General features: G+C 39.5%; 1 long non-coding RNA gene across 1 annotated transcript in view; it reads left to right on the top strand.

The window, feature by feature from the left end:
* LOC129646605 (uncharacterized) overlaps nt 1–21,007 on the top strand; it is a 61,796-nt gene that overhangs the window by 13,224 nt on the left and 27,565 nt on the right. The gene's annotated exons all lie outside the window — the stretch shown is intronic.

The raw sequence follows: 21,007 nt of genomic DNA, 5'->3' as shown, positions 1-21,007 counted from the left end.
GATCCCTGGGTTGGGATGATCCCTTGGAGGAGGGCATGGCAACCTACTCCAGTATTCTTGCCTGGAGAATCCCCACAGACAGAGGAGCCTGGTGGGCCACAGGCCATGGGGTCACAAAGAGTCAGACACAGCTGAGCAACTTAGCGCACACACACACACACACACACACACACACACACACCCTGTGATCACTAAATCCTCAAGCATTGCAAATCTAGGTCTTGAGAAGAAAGGGGCAGAAATGGAAGGATGCCTCGGAATGTCTATACCTGTTTATGAACCAAGGAGTTGAAACATCACTATAAAAATGTTGTTCTAGTACCATATGGGTATTTATTTAAAGAAAAATGCCATATACATCAGCTAGTACTCTAATCATTGAATAGTGGGAAAACACAGTCATGGTGTACCATTTTTTACCTTTGTTATTTCTTACAGATTTATTATTCCTCTAAATCTCCCAGAATATGTAACCCTATAAGACAACAACAAAAATAAGTGTAAAAAAATTAATCATGTCTAGGCTCAGTATTTATTTTTCTTGCATCCCATAATACCTTTAATAAGTACCTTGAAACTTGTCCACTTGCACATTCTCCCTGAACAGGCAGACAGCTTTGGGAGGGTTTTGGCTAATTTAGAAAGCACCTAATACTTTTTTTGCCAAGACTCCTTTCAGGAATGTAGACGTACATTGTTCATGTTCACTTCAATGACACTTGGAAATACAGTCACCACTGCTAAGTCTACTGCAATTTCTAGATGTTTAAAGCCATATCTAGCTCAATATTTCAGTTTTATTTGAGGTTGGCTATAGAATTCATGCAAATCTTTGTTTAGAACTCTAATTTGTACCAACCTAGACATTCAAAGCCACCAAAACAAGCAAGACAAGGATAGTATTATCGCAGCAGAGAGCTTGTTATTTTTCCTCTTAACTGTGTAGGGAGGCTGCTTCTCCTTGTGTGTATAGGTTTAAATCCTTAAAAATAATCTTCAATGATACTTAAGAGTTGAAAACAACTATTTTTATCTGACCATGCTCTGATAATACAAATATATAATATTCTAAATATTATCTAACTTCCTACAGCTCAGACTTATATGACAAAGTTTTCTAGATCTTAACTTTCAAATCTGTGGACGTTATTTCTCCCCCTTACACTTTCAATTCCTCAGTGAATTATCCTACAGCAGCCCCGATTGCATGTTATGGGAACAACGTATGGTCTGTTCTCATTTACAGTTTTGCTCTATGCTCCATGGCGAGGTACCTGGGCTCTCTGTCTTAGCATCTGCCAAACTCCTTTCTCCAGATCAGACCTTTCCTGATTAATTTTCATTTATTTAATCAAAGTGAAGCAAAAATGGCAAGTTATCAAAAGTTATCAGTCAAAATATTGTACTTTCCCTTTAATCCCTATCAAATCCAATGCCAGGTAACATTTGCTTATTCTTTTAACGTGGTTATTAGAAAACTTAAAATCACCTACTTGGCTGAATCACTATTTGTGGCTTGCATCTCATCACCATTGGATAGTGCTGATCTAGACACTGCTCCTCCTGCCTCTGCCCTTTTCCCTGAAGGTGGGATCTTTAGACCATCCAAGGAGCCCAAAGCTTTAGAACTTGTCTTATTACTCAGTTATTGGGATCATAGAGCAGAGGAGTTTCCCATGACTTCTAGCTGAATTTATATGAACACAAACCTACCTAGACACCCACGTCACCCCACGTGAGAAGGTGGGAGCTGCTGTGACCTCTTTTATTACTTTCCATGAGACAGAAACTATGATCCTGTGATACCATCCCATCACTCAGTTACCTCAGCTGGGTCATGGAGAGGAAGGGTAAGCTTCTTTTAGAAACATAAAAAGCAAAGGATCATGATTCCTAAACAAAGAGGGAGGTTTAGGTAGGAAGTTTGCCAAACCCTCATGTGTTCCTCCTTGCCATGGGTCTAATCTGAGTCTTGGAACAGGACACAGATGTGGCTAGAGAGGAGAGGCCAGCTCTACAGTTAGCTAATGGTTTTCATTTCCATTGGAAACAGATATAGTCACATGGTGATGCTAGAAAATGCAAGCACTCATCAAAAAGAATTTTCCTAAGTGTTTTCCATAGAAAGCTCATTGACTTCCCATGAAGAGGAGCCCAGCACTACATCATCTGTGCGCAGGGCTGTAAATACATTGGTGAGGAGAACAGAGACCATCCTTTTTCAGAGGTTTCCAAAAATAGCTAATTATCAAGATTACCTTTTCAAAAACCACAAATCCACTCAGTAAGGGTCTCTGAGGATTAATTAATATTAACCAATGGCCAGAGACTACATGATATTTACCCTTCCTTCCAGACAGAGAAATTCTTAAGAGTGAATGAACTGAAATGAGAGGCCAGTTCCTGTTTCTTGATTCTCTGATTATTTCTTTGCTTATATGCTGCAGGGGGGAAAAGGATGGGGTGGAACATTGTGCTAAGAACCAAAATTTGGACGTATGTTAAGGAATATGTGTACCATAGGATGATTCACGAACTATGCTCAGTAAGCTTGTAGTATACAATATATCCAAACAATGGTAATTGTTAGAAATGCTTAGACATAAATTCCATGCATTGCTCCCTTAATGTTTTAAAAATACACAGGGACAGGGGAGCCTGGTGGGCTGCTGTCTATGGGGTCGCACAGAGTCGGACACGACTGCAGTGACTTAGCAGCAGCAGCAGCAGTACATATTATAATTCTGCCCTTAATATCAATGCCTGGGGATGTGGTATCACCTCTGGAAGAGGTCAGCTCCCTGTTGAAGAGCAGAAAACATGAATATAAGGTAGAGTGAACACTGGTTATTTTTACTCATGGCCTACCCTCCTTCCATTGTGCAAATGATCCCCCTGATTCATGTGATATGGAAGGAAGTGTTAACTACGGGACCTTTCCTGACATTTGGCTACATAAGTGAGCATGCGATCCAAACCTTGCCAGTAGTGGTTTTCTCAATTGTGGTTGGTCCAAAGCCAAATAAGGTTAGACAATAACAAATCACCAAGTAGAGGCAAGGTATATGGATGCTAGAAGACTGTTTCTCTTCTCTCTGGGTGATGACATGGGAGAACCTGGAGGCTCAGAGCTCCACTGCCTCTTTTCACTCTTTCCCGATTATGCAGCAACCGTAGTTTGGTGTGACTGGTCCAGGCTGCAGTTCCAGAGATGGGCCACAAGTGTGATGAGCATAATCGGGTCCTCCTGGCCACAGTGACCAATCTCACAAGTGATTGTACAGGACTCCTTTGTGATGGCTGAGGTAAAAGTCTTCCTTGCCCTGGATAGTACAGTATACCAATGTGATCCCTGAAACTGCTCCAGCCATTTGAGTACCTCAGAGAAGTCCACACAAGAAAGCAGTCAATACGTGAAGGACAGAGTCAAACAAAACATAGAGACACAGACAGTGAAGTGAAAGTGAAGTCGCTCAGTTGTATCTGACTCCTAGCGACCCCATGGACTGCAGCCTACCAGGCTCCTCTGTTCATGGGATTCTCCAGGCAAGAGTACTGGAGTGGGGTGCCATTGCCTTCTCCACAGAAAGCCCTGATCAAACCCTGCCTGAGCACTTTCAACCTCTGGAATGCAATCTATAGTTTTCAAATCATGTAACTACTTTCTCATTTAAGCCAGTTTAACTTTGTTTTCTGTTACTTGCAACTCAAACTGATACAGAATTTGGTACTGAGGAAATAAACCCCTAAACAGGAGGGCCAGCAGAGGGCAGTGTGGAGCCCAATATTCCAGAGTGGAGGCCAGTCATCCCTGCTGCTGCTGCTAAGTCACTTCAGTCGTGTCCGACTCTGTGTGACCCCATAGACGGCAGCCCACCAGGCTCCCCCATCCCCGGGATTCTCCAGGCAAGAACACTGGAGTGGGTTGCCATTTCCTTCTCCAATGCATGAAAGTGAAAAGTCAAAGTGAAGTCGCTCAGTCGTGTCCGACTCTTCGCGACCTCATGGACTGCAGCCTACCAGGCTCCTCTGTCCATGGGATTTTCCAGGCAAGAGTACTGGAGTGGGGTGCCATTGCCTTCGCCGAGTCATCCCTATTTGAGCAAAATGTCTATTGCCATTTATCACCTTCATCACACTGAGATTTTCTTCACATTGTCCTGTACCCACGTCTCTATCAAAAGTAGAAAAACAAAACATAGAATTGAGTTCTACTGGTTCAGAGGAGAATGGGATCTCAGGCCTGCTTTACTCATTTCTATCACACTCATTATATCATGGTCTGATGTCTACAGACATTTAGGTTCACAAACGCTGGAGTAATTGTCACCTGATTGTCAGGGTGGGGTGGGGAAATGGAACAGTGATCAGGGAGAGGGAAGGAGCTAAAATACATTATCCCTGAGGTTCTAGAAATCTATAACATAAAAGTAGAGTGTATCTTAATAGCTACTATTAATTTCTTTAGACTATAGTTAGTCATTTTAGGCAACTAAGACATGCATAAAATTAGGAGACTATCATGATCAAGAGGGTATCATCATATAACCAATAGCTTTGGAATTTTTACTATTATTCATATAGTAACAAAATAATTATTCTAAATATTATCACACCAAACTCATATGGGCTCTATCAAAATAGTTCATCTCAGTAGTTTAAATTTTTTTTCACTTTATTGCAAAAATTCTGAACATTACTGTGTCCAAGCCACCAAGAGTTTTCAGGATCTCTATGAAAATATTTTCAGATGGAACACCAGAAAGAATATTGTGTAAAACTCAGTTCAGACATATGTGTTACTATAGAACTTTTATCAGATGAGTGAACTATGCAAGTGAAACAAACAAAAAAAAATTGCAGACTTATTTGTGTTTTTATTTTGCAGTATAAATTCTAGGAATAGAGCCCTAGGAAAAAATAACTTCATTGTGTTCTTCCCCTCAAAAGTTTTTTTTTAAAGAGCGATATAGTTAACTATATCAGGAAGGTGACTTCCCTGGTGGCTCAGATGATAAAGCGTCTGTCTACAATGCAGGAGACCCAGGTTCAATCCCTGGGTTGGGAAGAGCCCCTGGAGAAGGAAATGGCAATCCACTCCATGACTATTGCCTGGAAAATCCCATGGACAGAGGAGCCTGGTAGGCTACAGTCCACAGGGTAGCAAAGAGTCGGACACGACTGAGCGACTTCACTATATACAGTTAACTCTAAGACAACACCCGAGAGGTGGAAAAGTTAGAGTTCTGGGTTAGAGCTGTGAGCCCCGATAGACATCCTGAGAGTCAGAATTTCCAACAGCCTGCGTTTCCAGTACTTCTCACCTCCTGAACGAGGACCAGCCTGCGCCACAGTGTTTGCTTGTTTGTAACGATCACCAACAAAATCAGGTGTTAATAAAAACAGGCAAAATACATGTGATTTTACATGAAAGTCAGTGAAACATGAATCTGATGAAATCAATGTTTTCTCTTTAGCTGGAAAAAATAAAGGATGAATAAAGGTATGACTATAAGAGAAGAGAGGGCCTTTCCAAAGCTGAGCATAGATCTGGATGATAACTGTGAAGAGCATGGCCTTGGAGTGAGACTCCTTGGTTTGAATCCATCTGTCACTTATTACCTATTAAACAATGGACAAATTACTCACCCTCATTGTATCTCCATGATTTCCTATGTAAAATAGAGCTGATAATAGTGTGTCACAAAGGTGTGAGGATTTCGTTGGCTACTCATGTTAAAATAGAACAGCATCTGTGCAAAATAAGTTCTCAGTGAAAATAACTATGTCCCCAGAAACTAATATTGACATTTCTCAAGCAGTCTAGTAATGGCGAGATATATTCTGGGCTTCCACAACCTGTTATTTCTAGAATACTACTGATCACTTTCTTAGAATTGGTTGACTTCTTCTGACCTGGACCTTTGTTGGAAGATGTATATCATTAATTCTCTAGGCTATCCCTTTGCAACATTTCCTAAAGATCAGTTTCTGAGAATGCTCAAACAATACCTGAATTTAACAGTTCCATGAATTCAGTTAATTACTGCTGTTAAATGATTTCATTATTGGATATTTAATGGCACATGACATGATGCAATGGCTGATGGCTACTTTGCCCTTTTGCTTTATAACAAAACTCTCTTTAAGATATTATCAGAAGATGCTTCTTCAGGATTAAGGATTTTTCTTGTACAAACAGGATGTATGTCAAGGCTAAAAATTGGGTTACTGTGCAAATAGGGGGAAAGCAATGAGCACATTACTTATAATCCTATTTTTAGTTCCCCTGCCTTCCACACTGCTGCCAGAGTTACATCAGAAACACAGATGGGATTGTGTTATTCTACTGCTTAATAGTTTTCAAGTGGCTCCTTACTGCCTAAAAAATGTCCAAACTCCTTAACAAGCCCAAGGCTTTAAACAATCTGGTTCCAATCTGCCCCTGTAAGTTCATCTCTACTCATTCCCTCCTCTACATCAGTGTTCTGACTTCTGAATACATCACATACTTAATTACTTCTATTCCCTTTCTTTTGTGGTTCCCACAATTGGAATACCTTGCTTATCTGACATACTATATTTCTCCAGACTAAGCTGATATGTTATCTAAATTATCCTTCATGCCTATTTAATCTTTTGTTGGCTTCCAGGCAGAATTAACCATTTCCTTTTCTGAGTGTAGAGAACTCCGTTCAAGTATGATACTGGGGATACAATGTGAGGTCAAAACAGATACCATTCTTGCCCTTGTGAAGCAAACAGTCTGGTGGAAAGTCAGATATTAATCAATTAATATCACAAATATAAATTAAACTATGATAAGGAGCAGAGCATGGTACTATAAGGTCATTTAGGCATTTAAAAAGCTTTCCTAAAAGGCGTGAAGAGTAGCAGTAAACTAAGTAAAAGGAACAGATAGAGTATTCTGATAAAATCATGTGCAAAGTCCCTGTGGCAGGAAACAGCATCACAGCATTAAGAGCTGAAGGCCAGGGTGACTGTAATGGAAAAGTCAGAGACACTTACAGCTGGTTGACCCTGGAAAATAACACAACAGCTGTTCCTCTCAAATCTTTGCATCACTTACTCTAACCCTTCTGCTTCTGGAGGATGATAATATGAGATTCCAAGAGAAGCCAATATGAAATTTGTCAGATTATCAATACTCTATTACTGATAGTTCTTTTCTTTTGGCTGCACTGGATCTTCATTTTTGCATGACAGCTTTTTCTAGTTGCAGAGGGTGAGGGCTACTCTCTAGTTGCAGTATTCTGGCTTCTCAGTGAGGTAGCTTCTCTTGTTGCAGAGCATGGGCCCTAGAACAGAGGCTCAATAGTTGTGGTGCATGGGCTTAGTTGCTCTATGGTACCTGGGATCTTCCTGGGCCAGGGATCTAACCCATGTCTTGTGCATTGGCAGGTGGATTCTTAACCACTGTACCACCAGGGAATCCCATTCTGTATTCTTAATGATAACAAAGTGAACTATTACCTAAAGACTACTTTTGACATTCACAAATGAAATTTATCTATTTTATTCTCTTCGGTTCTTTGTATACTATTCCTGACAAACTGTTCTAGTTATAATAGCTGTGCCAAACACCAGGACTTGTTATTGCTCAGAAAATGAGATAATAGCTTGTTTCCACTGTCAGGAGTAAGTCAACACCCCTCTGCCAACAACTACCATCAGTAAGTCCCACTCATGACCCCCCTCCACACCCTACATATCCTGTAGAGGCTAAATAAACCAATTGCAGGGGAAATTAGCCCCAAGTTTATTCCATGCTACAGTCATCACAAAATTTCTAGTGTTACTGATCTTAGAAAATTGAGTATATTGCTCTGAAAGTAAACTCAAATTTCTCAAGAGATTCATTTCTCCACAGACTGTTTATAGTAGAAACAAGGGAGACAGTTGCTCTTCTCAGAGTTCATTACAAAAACAAGCGTTTTTCTTGGTGATGTATTCAGGGTTAATTTGTGATTTTTTTTTAAGAAAGACAATTTTATATCTGAATTCTATGTGCATTTCAATTACAGTTAGACAATGCAATAATTTGACATTTATTTCACCTACTCATTCAAGAGATATTTATTAAGCATTTACCATGGCCTCATCACTATGACAACTATGATCAGAAATGTAACATTTTGTGATTTACATATTTTATTTTCTTAAGCCAGACAAGTGAAGTGTAACAGAAAACAAAGCAAACCCTTAATGAGACTCGCATGTCTGTTTTATTCACTTGCTCTTCAAATGCATACATATAAGATATTAATTTCCACTTTGTGGTGGAGGACATTAGTAAGCCATAACTGATTATAGTGCTGGTTACAGAAATGATAGATGAGGAAGCAGGAATTGTGAAGATGAGTCCAGAATCAAAGTGCTTCATCACTTTTGATAGAACAAGAACAAAACTTTCCATTCTGTTCATGTGAAATAGATTACAGAGTAAGGCAAAAATGTAACCGGTCTCTCTCAATTCTAAAATTAGGTTTTTTGTGTTTTTACTAAATGCCTCTGTTGGAGCTTCTCTCTAATCATTCCGGACAAGATGTCCCAAAGCTTAAGCCATCAGGGCAGAGAGAAGATCTCCGGAGTTATGACAAACTCCAGAGAGGGCTGTACTCAATTTGTGCTGTTAACTCTGTTTTTTAGTATAAAAGGAACCATTACCTGTTTGCTCATAAACTGACTGTCCTCGGCTAAATATCTAAGTGTGCTGTTACCATACCCCCTGCTAAGTTCAACTTCAAGTGCTCTCTGTTCTTTGTAAAGGGAACTTTATATGACTGTTGCCTAGTTACCAAAGACTCCAACTTGTATTACAGTAGTTCATACTTCTGTCGCCATCTGTCAGGTCTTTAAGATCTTATAAAATCAAGCACTCAACCTAGAATTTGCAATTGTAGGGAAATTGAATTCACTCCAAATAGGAATAGGAGGGATGGTACTGTCTTTTCCCCCCAGTTAAGTCACTGTTTCACAAACAGTTGTCTTTGTGATTTTGGAGAACAAAGACTCCTCAGTATTTCATTTTCAACCAAGGGTCACCCTATTTCTTGTGTCTGTGTGTGTTTAAATGTTTTTAAACAGTGCCTTTGTAACAGGATGACCTCTTTAAAAGCAGATCCTTAAGAATTTTTAAATTCTTATGAGCAGAAGCTTTAAAAATAACTGAAAATTGACATCTGAAATCTGCAAAAATATTCCATCTTGCAAGATAGAGTAACTTGAATTCTCTTCTGAGACTTACTACTTCATTGTTCTTATGACTGAATGGGCACCCTTAGAGATAAAAATTAAAAACAAAGAATCCGCCTGCAATGAAGGAGACCCCAGTTTGATTCCTGGGTTGGGAAGATCCACTGGAGAAGGGATAGGCTACCCACTCCAGTATTCTTGGGCTTCCCTTGTGACTCAGCTGATAAAGAATCCGCCTGCAATGCAGGAGACCTGGGTTCAACCCTTGGGTTGGGAAGATCACATGGAGAAGAGAAAGGCTATCCACTTCAGTATTCTGGTCTGGAGAATTCCATGGACTTCATAGTCCATGGGGTCGCAAAGAGTTGGACACAACTGAGTGACTTTCACTTTATGACTCCATTCTCCTGGGGATAAATCTGAAGCCCCATAAACCCTTCTGTTGGCATTATGAATGAGCAACTAGCAGTTTCATTGCTAATGTAAAATAAATGGAGTCTCTGCAGACATTGTATTGTTGAGCAGAGAAATAGTGCTTCTTTTTTCTTTGGAATTCATTGTGCACTCTGCCTAAAACTTTCCCCTGGTTTGTGTGAAAAAAAAGTTGAATTCCTGTTTGAGCATCAAACCTTAGACAAGATGAGGAGTTGGAATCAAGAAACCTGGGGAAAGGATTTATACAGGCTTCTTTGAGTTAAATTGGGAAAAGAAGCTAAAAGAAACTAGACAGAATCTAATGACTTTCGAGCAGGAACAGTCTGTTAATGTTCTCCTTGTGCTATTTCACATAAGAGAACCTAGACTTTGAGGAATATGCTACTTTGTACCATTATATTTTCAGGTGATTAACTTACTAAGGCTAGTGTACAAGGTCATTATTACACTCTGTGTGGAGGATTATGCGATTCTCCTTGAAGGCAGTGAATTTACCACTGCCAATCACCTGAGAAGAGGAAGTCCCAGCAACAGGAGAGGAATCCATTGGACTTTGGTGAGAGTAAAAACTTATTACCTATTGCTTGCTTCATGGTAATGTCTAATAAGCCCACAGTAAGAGACAAATTCTATTGCTTTCCTGGTAATTAGGATCAAGTCATTGCCAGATACATGAAAATAGTCTTGGGAGCGCCCTATCTTTATTGTAACTGAGCATGAACCATCTGGTAAGACTTCCCAGTACAAGTCTGGGTCTCTGGATTATGAAAGTCATCCCATCCAGTGGCAGTTGATGTTTTTCTTTGCTGAACTTCCCTTTGTTTATGTCCAAACTTACCACAAAATCTAGTTTTAGAGGTTGCAGCCTGATGGATGACTTCTAGAAAGGTAGAGTAAGGACCTCTGAAAATCTGCTAATCCTTAAAAGTAACGATAACACTGGAAAAAACTATCAAAATCAACCCATTCAGAACTCTAGAGATTAACTAAAGATTTACAACAGTACAAGTTTTATTCATGAAAAATAGGTGAATGTCATTAAGAACAGTGAGTCTGTAGCATTTTAACTTGTTCTAATCTTATTCTCCTCTCCCCAGCCCCATGATATCCTTGGAAAACAACAGACTTGTAACTATGGCAGCTGTAAATACCAGCAGCCTAGCAGCCACTGCAGGAAACAAAATGGGCTTGGAATGCCTCAAAAGCCCCATTTCCAGAGAACTGTCACTATTTGACTTGCCTGGTAGCTTACTGAAAAGCTCCAATCTCAGGGCTGGTGTTTATGTGATCCAACTCAGAGATCACTCTCTGTGAGAACTCTATCTCTAAGGTATTTGATGAAAACAATCAGCAGTAATTGTATAACATCACAGCTTCTGCTGAGGGTAACAAGAGGCTGACTATAGAAATTGAAAGGACAAACTGGGGAATGAGAAGTCCACAGAGCTTTGAAAAACTTTTAGATGTTCCTGGGAATCTAGGTCATGTCCATATTCAGACCTTATGTGTACGCCCAGGAGAAACTTGAGAAGATTTCTCAAATTTCTCACATCGGACAGACCTTCAGGCTACGCACAAGTGGGAAGTGAAGGCTAATGCAGAGCTGTAAACTGACCACTAAAGATTGAAGTCATGACCCAACACATGGGCCAAGGTCCTCAGAAAGGCTGAGACTTACGGGTTCAGAGCACTTAAGGAAATCTCTGCGCAGTCCTTAGCTTACCCCTAAGAAAACAACCAGAGACTTCAGTGGCTGCACCTAACAAAGAAGAGAGGCGTTACAAAATTAGCCTAAGAAAGTCACTAAACAAGCAAACAGCAGGAACCTTGGGGGAGGTAACAGTCTGATTTCCAGAGTTGTGACATTATATTATTTATAATGCTCCACTTTTGACAAAAAAAATTATAAGGCACACACACAGAAAACAAACCAACAAAGGAAATCCAGAAAATTATAGCCCTTACATAGGGGAAATAAAGAAGTCAATAGAAACTTACCTTGATGAAACCTAGACATCAGACTTTCATTTAAACAGCTGGACAAACATTTTAAATCAGCTATTATAGATATGTTCAAAAAACTAAAGGGAACAAGGTTAAAAGTATTAAAGAAACAGGAGACAAACATCTCACCAAAAAGAGAATAAAGAAAAAAATAAAATATAAATGATGGATTTTAAAGGTACAATAACTGAAATGAAAAAAATCATTAAAAGAGCTCCACAGTACATCTGAACTGGCAAAAGAAAGAATCAGCAAACTTTAAGGTAGGTTAATTAAGACTATCCAGTCCGAGGAACAAACAAGAAAAAGGTTAAAGAAGAATGAATAGAGCTTCAGATATCTATAGAGCACCTTGAAACATATCAACATATGCATAACGGAAAGGCCCAGAATGAGAGAAAGAAAGAGGCAGAAAGAATATTTAGAGAAATAATCATCAAAAACTTCCCAAATTTGATGAAAACTATTAATCTGTACATCCAAGATGCTCAATAAAAACCAAGCAGAATAGAGTGAATGAGATCCACACCTATACATATCATACTCAAACTGTCAAAAGACAAAAAGAAAATCTTGAAGGTGAAAATTGTCTTATTATACACAAGGGATTCTCAATGAGATTAACATCTAGGTTCTGATCAAAAACTTCTGAGACCAGAAGACAGTAGAATGACATATGCAAAGTACTGAAAGGTAAAATCCTGTCCACTAAAAATTTATATGGCACAAAACTATTCTCCAAAATGGAGAAGGAAATGGCAACCCATTCCAATATTCTTGTCTGGAGAATCCCATGGACAGAGGAGCCTGGCTGGCTACAACCCATGGGGTCGCAAAGTGTCGTACACTACTGAGCAACTGACACACACACATTCTCCAAAAATGAAGGAAAAATTATTACAGTCTTAGATAAATAAAACTGGAAAGAATAATTGGCAGTTCACTCACAGTCAGCACCAAGCCCTCTTAGATCCAGTTCAGTTCAGTTCGGTCACTCAGTCGTGTGCGACTCCTTGCGACCCCATGAATCGCAGCACGCCAGGCCTCCCTGTCCATCACCAACTCCTGGAGTTCACTCAGACTTATGTCCATCAAGTCAGTGATGCCATCCAGCCATCTTATCCTCTGTCGTCCCCTTCTCCTCCTGCCCCCAATCCCTCCCAGCATCAGAGTCTTTCCCAATGAGTCAACTCTTCCCATGAGGTGGCCAAAGTACTGGAGTTTCAGCTTTAGCATCATTCCCTCCAAAGAAATCCCAGGGCTGATCTCCTTCAGAATGGACTGGTTGGATCTCCTTACAGTCCAAGGGACTCTCAAGAGTCTTCTCCAACACCACAGTTCAAAAGCATCAGTTCTTCGGTGCTCAGCTTTCTTCACAGTCCAACTCTCACATCCATACATGACCCCTGGAAAAACCATAGCCTTGACTAGATTACTTATACCTCAGTGGCCTAATAATTTCCTTTACATTCCCAGTGTTGCTGTTCTACATTAGACTTGAAACACTTGGCCCTAATTTTTTATTCCAAACCAAAACTGGGTCTGTATCTCTGAATTTATTTAGAATATATTTACACATCAATGGTAATTAATGAACTCTTATGAAGCTTTAATGCAACCAAGCAGCAGATTTAAAAGTGCACCTTCTATTTTCAATGGAAATGTGGATGTAATTCTGCCTCTCTAAGGTTAGGAGCATACCCATAATGTAATTCATGTTCTTTCCAAATATGTATTTATGTATTCAGAAGTTGAGAATCAAGGGTTCTCACTAGAAAGGTAGAAGGGGGAGTTAATTATGATCATTTCCCAAGATTCACATCAAACTTTTAACTCCAAATAGTTAATTAGGCTAATGCACTTCCAAAAGTTCATTATTTGAAGATACTGAATATAGACTTTGTCCAACTTTAACAAAGATGCTAAAAAAAAAAATCAAGTATTATATTCTACCTGCCTGCCTGGAAAGGCTCAGCCTCAGTTCCATTATCTTTGACCAAGTGTTTTCAGGCCATCGTCACCTCTACCTGAGTCCCATGCCACAGGATTCTGGATACGTTGTTTTCTTCCTAACTCAAGTGGTTCCATTAACCTAGTCAGATTACTCTTCTTTTTAAGACCAGAATACCCTCTCCTCTATAAATCTTTTTCTGATATCCTGGATAATTGGTCATTTTTCCCTCTGCAGTTTCACTTCTGCTTTCATTTCTTGGAAGTACTTATCACATTATACAGTAATTATCTGCCCACATGGCTGCTGCTACTACTAGACTCTGATCTTTTCCAGAAATGGCAACGTTCATGTATCTCTGTATTCCTGATCCCCAACCACAGCAACCAGAAGGAGCTCAGTGAGATTTGATCCAATGAAATACGTGTCATAGATAACTAAATTTCACTAATGAATTATAGTATAAAAGCCTTTAAAGGAAGATGGGGGTCCTTAACAGTTTCTAATACTAACTATATGCTAATAACATACTCTCCGATAATCCACTAATGTAAAGAACAGTTGCAGCTTCTTCAAGACTCCTGTTGATATAGAAGGAATGTGAGCAGTCAATGGTCACATCTAGGGTACTTTATGTATGTTTCATTTATTTGAATAAATGATGTAGCAGTACTCATAAGCAGTCAAAACTAGCATCAGTAATTTGATCACTCATGCAAATGTATGTCTGATCAGGTCTCCTCACAAGTATTGCAAATATACCTAGACATGTCTGACTTTAAGGATGAACGCAAGTTCTGCCAGGGAATGCAATATACGTACTCAAATGACCGAGCACCTTAATTACTCATCTAATAATTCCAAGCACAGATCTCCTAGTACCTAACACAGTGCTTGGCATATGATAGATGATCAATGTTTGTTGTCAATTAATAAATTATCATGGTCTTTATTTAAATAGTATGATTATCTCCTGAAACTTTCCCTATCTTTACCCTTATTTCTATCCTTAGTCAAAGGCAGAGTCTTCTCTTTTAGCACACCTTTTCAGAAGAAAGGAATATTTTTTCAGAATGATTTTCTGTAGTTATTCTTTTTGAGACTGGTTCAGCTTCCACAGCTAGCACTTGATGTCTCTAATATAAATGCTAATATAAATATAAATGCTAAATACAAAAATGAGAAGTATCCCATTTCAGAATTTTCACTGAAATAGCAATAAGTTTAATTTGATCACATAGAAATGGTCTCTTTTCATTGGGCTCATAGCTTTTGTGAGCTTTCTTAAATTCAATCTCAAGACTTTTCTAAATGATTTTTGCAAGATAATCACAAAATTTCTTGTCTCCCTATTTTTATCCAACTTTCTTTTCTAAAACCTTTAGTATTTGTTTTTCTGCATCCAACTCTCATTTACTTTTCTTTCACTAGGATCAACTCCTTGGTCTAAAGATCAGTCTTAGTAATATTATATTCTTTTGGTCCACTTCTAAATACTATGAAATCATCTTTTTGTTTGTAGCCAATTAGACTTTAGTGTAGTCAAAAAACTGGAAAGTGACGTGTTTCTTCACTCATTTTAATAATGGAATTATAAAGTTGGTTTGTGCTGGTCATTATGGTAAAGAGTTCAAGTCTTTGGTATATCCATTATTTTAGTAATGTCTTTGTTTAGAAACAAATACTGTTATACAAAGCCACCAGTTGTAGTATGTCACAATAATTTTATAAGAATAAGACCTAATTCTTAAAAATTAAAGCAAGAATGTTTATACACACACACACACACACACACACACTAAGAAGCTGTCATTTACATACTACAGATGTATCATAACACAAGCAGATACTCAGCTAACATTCAAAAGTAGGATGTTGATTTTCCTTTTCAGATTCTTTTTTCATATAGGTTATTACAAGATATTGAATACAGTTCCCTGTACTATGTGGTAGGGCCTTGTTGTTAATCTATTTTATACGTAGTAGTATGTATCTGTTAACTCCAAATTCCTAATTTATCTCTCCTTCCCTCCTCCCTTTAGTAACTGTCAGTTTGTGTTCCACATCTGTTCTCATTTCAAGATTCTTAATCACATAAGCAAAGTCTCATTTTCCGTCTCCAAGGTTTGGAATATGTGCATCTTTGACAGGAAGCACTATATTTTTTCCCACATACTATGACTCTGAAGTGGGAACAGTCAAAAAAGTTGTACTTTTCTACAGCTGCTAGGGGAAAAAAGGCATGGCAGAGGTAGAGAGCTTGGCTTTACCAAAACTGTAACCCTGGAGAGAGAATGAGAGAAAAGGTAATTCTAGTGATGGATCCGGGACTCTCAGTTGGACAAGAAAGTAAAAGAAGACACCCTACTGTGTCTGAAGGGAAGATTGATAATTAGACTGTGGTAAGGTGGGTGGGCTAAAGGTCTCAATGAGGTCAAAGAATCGCTGAGTGGATGCCTAAAATAGACTAGTGGATGCAAGGAATCAGGAGTTTAGAAATGTGTATTCATGCTGTGGTTGAGGTCAGAGGTGTGACCACAGTAAAGGACAGCTCTGGTGGGATGAAACAATTATTGGATGCAAGGGAGTCACAATTGTTATGTTTAAGAAATTGGAAAAAGGAAATCCCTGAATAAAGGGAATGAGGTTGGAAGCTTGTCAACAGATGCAACCATGGATCCAGAGTAAAAACAATGTATAGATATGTATGTGTGTGTGTGTATATATATATACATATATATATATATATATATATATAAACTTTTCTAACCTGCAGCATTTGCTTATTAACAAAATAAAAAAAAATTACTGGATAGAAAATTAAAATCATCCCTGTGCTCCATCTCTTCAAGGAATGCTAGTAATCTGGGTTACTTAGTGTTATGGGCTGAATTATGTCCCAAAATTCATATAGTGAAGTCCCAACCCCCATACCTCAAAAGGTGATTAGATTTGGAGATTGGACCTTTAAGGGAGTAATTAAGTTAAAATGAGACAAAATAGGCTACAATTTAATCTGTCATCCTTATAAGAAGAGGAAATTGGACACCCCGAAAGAAAGATGTGTGTACACAGAAGATCATGTGAGGACACAAACAGACGGCCATATATCTGCAAGCCAAGGAGAGAAGCCTTAGAGAAACCAAACCTGACCCCTTGAGCTTGGACTTCTCACCATCCAGACCTGTGAGAAAATTCCTGTTGTTTAAGCCATGCAGTCTGTGGTATTCTGTTATGGCAACACTAGCAAACTAAGGCACCTAGTTTGTTTTACAGATTATTATTTAGAAATTATTCCTAATTTTAACAGTTCTTTAGAAAGCTCTTTCTATCTGCAAAGTTCTTTTCAGTAAGGATCTCTTAATTTACTCTACCTTCCTTCATCTTGAATTCTCTGAATCTTAGTGGAGAGGGCAATGAGAAGTATTCATGTGAGTAGGTGAGAGGTGATGGCCTGTTTCCCACTGGTGCCAGACTTTGCTTTGGTCTGCATAAATTCAGCCTTGATGCAAGGGGATTATGTTGTGAAATCTCAGCAAGGACACACACCGAGTCTTTTCCACAGCCTGTGCCTGGAAAAGTCTGAGTGCAAGCTGGCAGTAATGTAAGAGCAACCTAGGGGTCCAAGTCCTGTCTGGCCTGCCTCTAACACGTGTCTTCCTTGTGGCAAATGATTTTCCACTGGCAGGCAGGCAAAGAGGTTTTTGTCATTTTTAAATTAAGGTGTTTGTGTGAATACACCCAGGAAACCAGCAAAAGCAGAAGGAGAGATTGTACAACCTTACGCAAATAAGAAGTGAAACATGAAAATGAAGTACCCCATGAAGGATGGCTTGGCAGGATGGCCCACATTCTATTACAAAAGTCATTACAGAAACAATTTCATCTATTTGGAAATATTACAACAGGAATAGAATGTCGTGTCCTTGTGCAGTCCAATTCTTGCTTCTGAGTTACCACATTAATTTGTAGGTACCTTTCTACTCTGATCTTAAAATGTTTATAGAAACTAACAAACATTTGGCCTCCAAGCAATTTTTGAAGTTCTTATAAGGAAAAAAAAAAGAATAAAAATGGGTCTCTAAATGCAAGCTGAGGGAGAGTCTTAGTGGTATTTATGCCCCATGTTGCCAACAGTACTCCTCATCGGCAGCAGAAGCCGGTGGTAAGATTCTAGACCTGGTGCACTCAGCTGAAGCAAGCCACCTGCCTGGTCCACAGTGACTGCCTTGAGAGCAACTGCTGCAGCTCCCATCAAGTAATTCACTCCATCCTTGACTTGCCCTGCGAAGCCTCCCCACTAGTGCAGCAGGTGCAGTGTGGATGCACTCATCTAGAACATGTCTGCATTTAATGATGCTCCATTTGATGCCAAAGAGGCTGTGTATAAACAGTAGTCCTGCCATGAATGCCTGCCATTGCCAAAAACACATGGCAAGAGAAGAGCATGTTTTAGAATGCTTACGGTGCAAAGGGATGCTTACATATATTTTTAAACAAACAACAGAATTAAAGGCAGAATGATTGCTCTTGCTTCCTTCACACTGGAGCCTCCTGTACTGTGAGAAAACAACCAATCTTAATGTGTTACATAAAATTATAGAACTCAAGCCCCTCCTTTTACAAACAGGGCCTAAAGACTTGGTTCAACGTCACATGGAAGGTCACACTGATTTCTTAATATTTGATCAAACATACTTGCTGGAAGTTCACAAGCCCTCTGCTCACAATTTCTGATCCAGTGAGCCTGGCTCAGGCTGAGAAATCTGCATTTTAACAAGTCACCCCTGGTGACTCATGCAGGAGAGACATACTGAGATAATTAAGGGCAAGTCTCAAGCATTCTTTCATTTTAGGTGAAAAGACTCATTTCTGCATTTTTTGTACAGCAGGGTATGTGGTAAGGAAATCCCTTAGCTTTTGTTTGTTGGAAAATTTTTCTCTTCTTCATTTCTGAAAGACAAAAATTGCCAGATAGAGTATTCTTGTTGCTTTCAAGATTCTGTCTTGATTTTTGATAGCTTATTTTATTTTTCAAATTATTGTGATATTGTTTCTTCATAGAGAAGACTTCTTTGAGTTTTGGGGTGCACCTATGAGTTTCCTCAACTTGGATATCCAAACCTATCCCCAGATTTGGGAAGTTCTTGGCCATTATTTCTTTCAATAGGCTTTCTTTCCCTTTACCCTGACTTCTCCTTCTGGAATTCCTGATTGTTTCTTTTGATCCACAGATTTAAACTTGTAGGATGTTTCTTTTGATGATTTCCCCTAGTTCACATGCTTCCTTCTTCATTCTTTTTCTTCCTCTTTCCTTTGTTCCCTTCTGATTGGATAATTTCAAAGATCCTGTCTTCTAATTCACAGACTGTATTTTTCCTGACCTGTTCTATTGATGGCCTCTACTGCATTTTTCATTTTCTTCTTTCTATACTTTAACTCCAGATTTTCTGCTTTCTATTTTATGATCATCTCTTTGCTAAACTTATCGTTTTATTTGTGTATTGTTTTCCTGATTTTGTTGAAGTGTCTTTCTGTGTTTTCTTGTGGCTCAGTGTGCTTCCTTAAAATAGGCGTTGGGAATTTTTATCAGGTAAATCGCAGATCTCCATGTCTTTGAAATCAATTGTTGTTGTTTACTCACTAAGTTATGTCTAACTCTTTTGTGACCCCATGGACTGTAGCCCACTAGCTCCTCTGTCCATAGGATTTCCCAGGCAAGAATCCTGGACTGGGTTGCCCTTTTCTCCTTCAGGGAATCTTCCTGATGCAGAGACTTGAGCCCACATATCCTACAATGGCAGGTGTATTCTTTTTTTTTTTTTTTTCACTTTACAATATTGTATTGGTTTTGCCCTACATTGACTTGAATCTGCCATGAGTGTACATGTGTTCCCCATCCTGAAGCCCCCTCCCACCTCCCTCCCCATACCATCCTTCTGGGTCATTCCAGTGTACCAGCCCCGAGCACCCTGTATCATGCATTGAATCTGGACTGGCGATTTGTTTCACATGTGATAATTTACATGTTTCAATGCCATTCTCCCATATCATCCCACCCTCGCCCTCTCCCACAGAGTCCAAAAGACTATTCTATACATTTGTGTCTCTTTTGCTGTCTTGCATACAGGGTTATCGTTACCATCTTTCTAAATTCCATATATATGCCTTAATATACTATATCGGTGTTTTTCTTTCTGGATTACTTCACTCTGTATAATAGGCTCCAGTTTCATCCACCTCATTAAAACTGATTCAAATGCATTCTTTTTAATGGCTGAGTAATTAATATTCCATTGTACCACGGCTTTCTTATCCATTCATCTGCTGATGGACATCTAAGTTGCTTCCATGTCCTGGCTATTATAAACAGTGCTGCGGGCAGATGTATTCTTTACCACTGAGCCACCTGGCAAGAAAGCTCTTGGAATCAGTTCAGTTCAGTCACTCAGTCATGTCTGACTCTTTGCGATCCCATGGACTGCAGCACACCAGGCTTCCCTGTCCATCACCAACCCCCAGAGCTGGCTCAAACTCATGTCCACTGAGTTGGTGATGCCATCCAACCATCTCATCCTCTGTCATCTCCTTCTCTTTCTGCCTTCAATCTTTCCCAGCATCAGGGTTTTTTCCAATGAATCGGTTCTTCACATCAGGTGGCCAGGAATCAGTTACTGAAATATTATTGTGATCCTTTGGTGATGTCTTATGCTCTTAATTTTTCATTTCCTTGAAGTCTTGTCTTGCTGTCTTTGCATTTGAAGTAGCAGTCCCTACTCCAGTCTTTACTAACTGCCTTCAGAAGAGAAATACCTACTGCCAAGTCCTGCAAGGGTTTCTGAGGCCTTCTCAGACCTAGAGATACTCCTGCTCCACACTTCTCCTTCTCATGACAGAATGTTTGAAATTGTATGCCTTCTCTTGACCCTGAAGTGTGCCAGGGTGGGTACTGAAAGCCTCGTTTTTGCTTTCCCAAGGATGGAGTTAAACCTCAAGTTTGTGGTCCTTCCCTGGCCCACAGATTCAGACTGACTTTCTGTGTTTCTTCACTATCTGTATGCCAGAGTTCATTCTTGCTACAACCAGGATCCAGCCACAAGCTCAAAAGGTGTATGGATGAAGCTGCAGAATGCTCAGGGTAGTTGGGCATTCAGGAAGATCTGCAGGCAAGGCATTTCTAGCAGCTAGTGGGTGGGCTTTTTGACAGAGTCCCTAACACCACTAGTAGCATTCACATCCTTTCAGTGTCCTCTGATAGTCCTCTCTGCCACTCTTGCAGTTTCTTCTCAATTTCCCTCTAAGTCATGCAACTCACAACCTAGTACTCTGGCTGGAATGAGAGAGAATTGGGCTTCTTCAGCAGCACCACACACAGCTGGGAAAGCCAGACATGCACTCAAG

Source organism: Bubalus kerabau, chromosome 3 (assembly GCF_029407905.1).
Source record: "Bubalus kerabau isolate K-KA32 ecotype Philippines breed swamp buffalo chromosome 3, PCC_UOA_SB_1v2, whole genome shotgun sequence".
NCBI lineage: Eukaryota > Metazoa > Chordata > Mammalia > Artiodactyla > Bovidae > Bubalus > Bubalus kerabau.
Note: the sequence above shows the minus strand (reverse complement) of the source record. Positions and strands in the feature narration are given on the sequence as shown.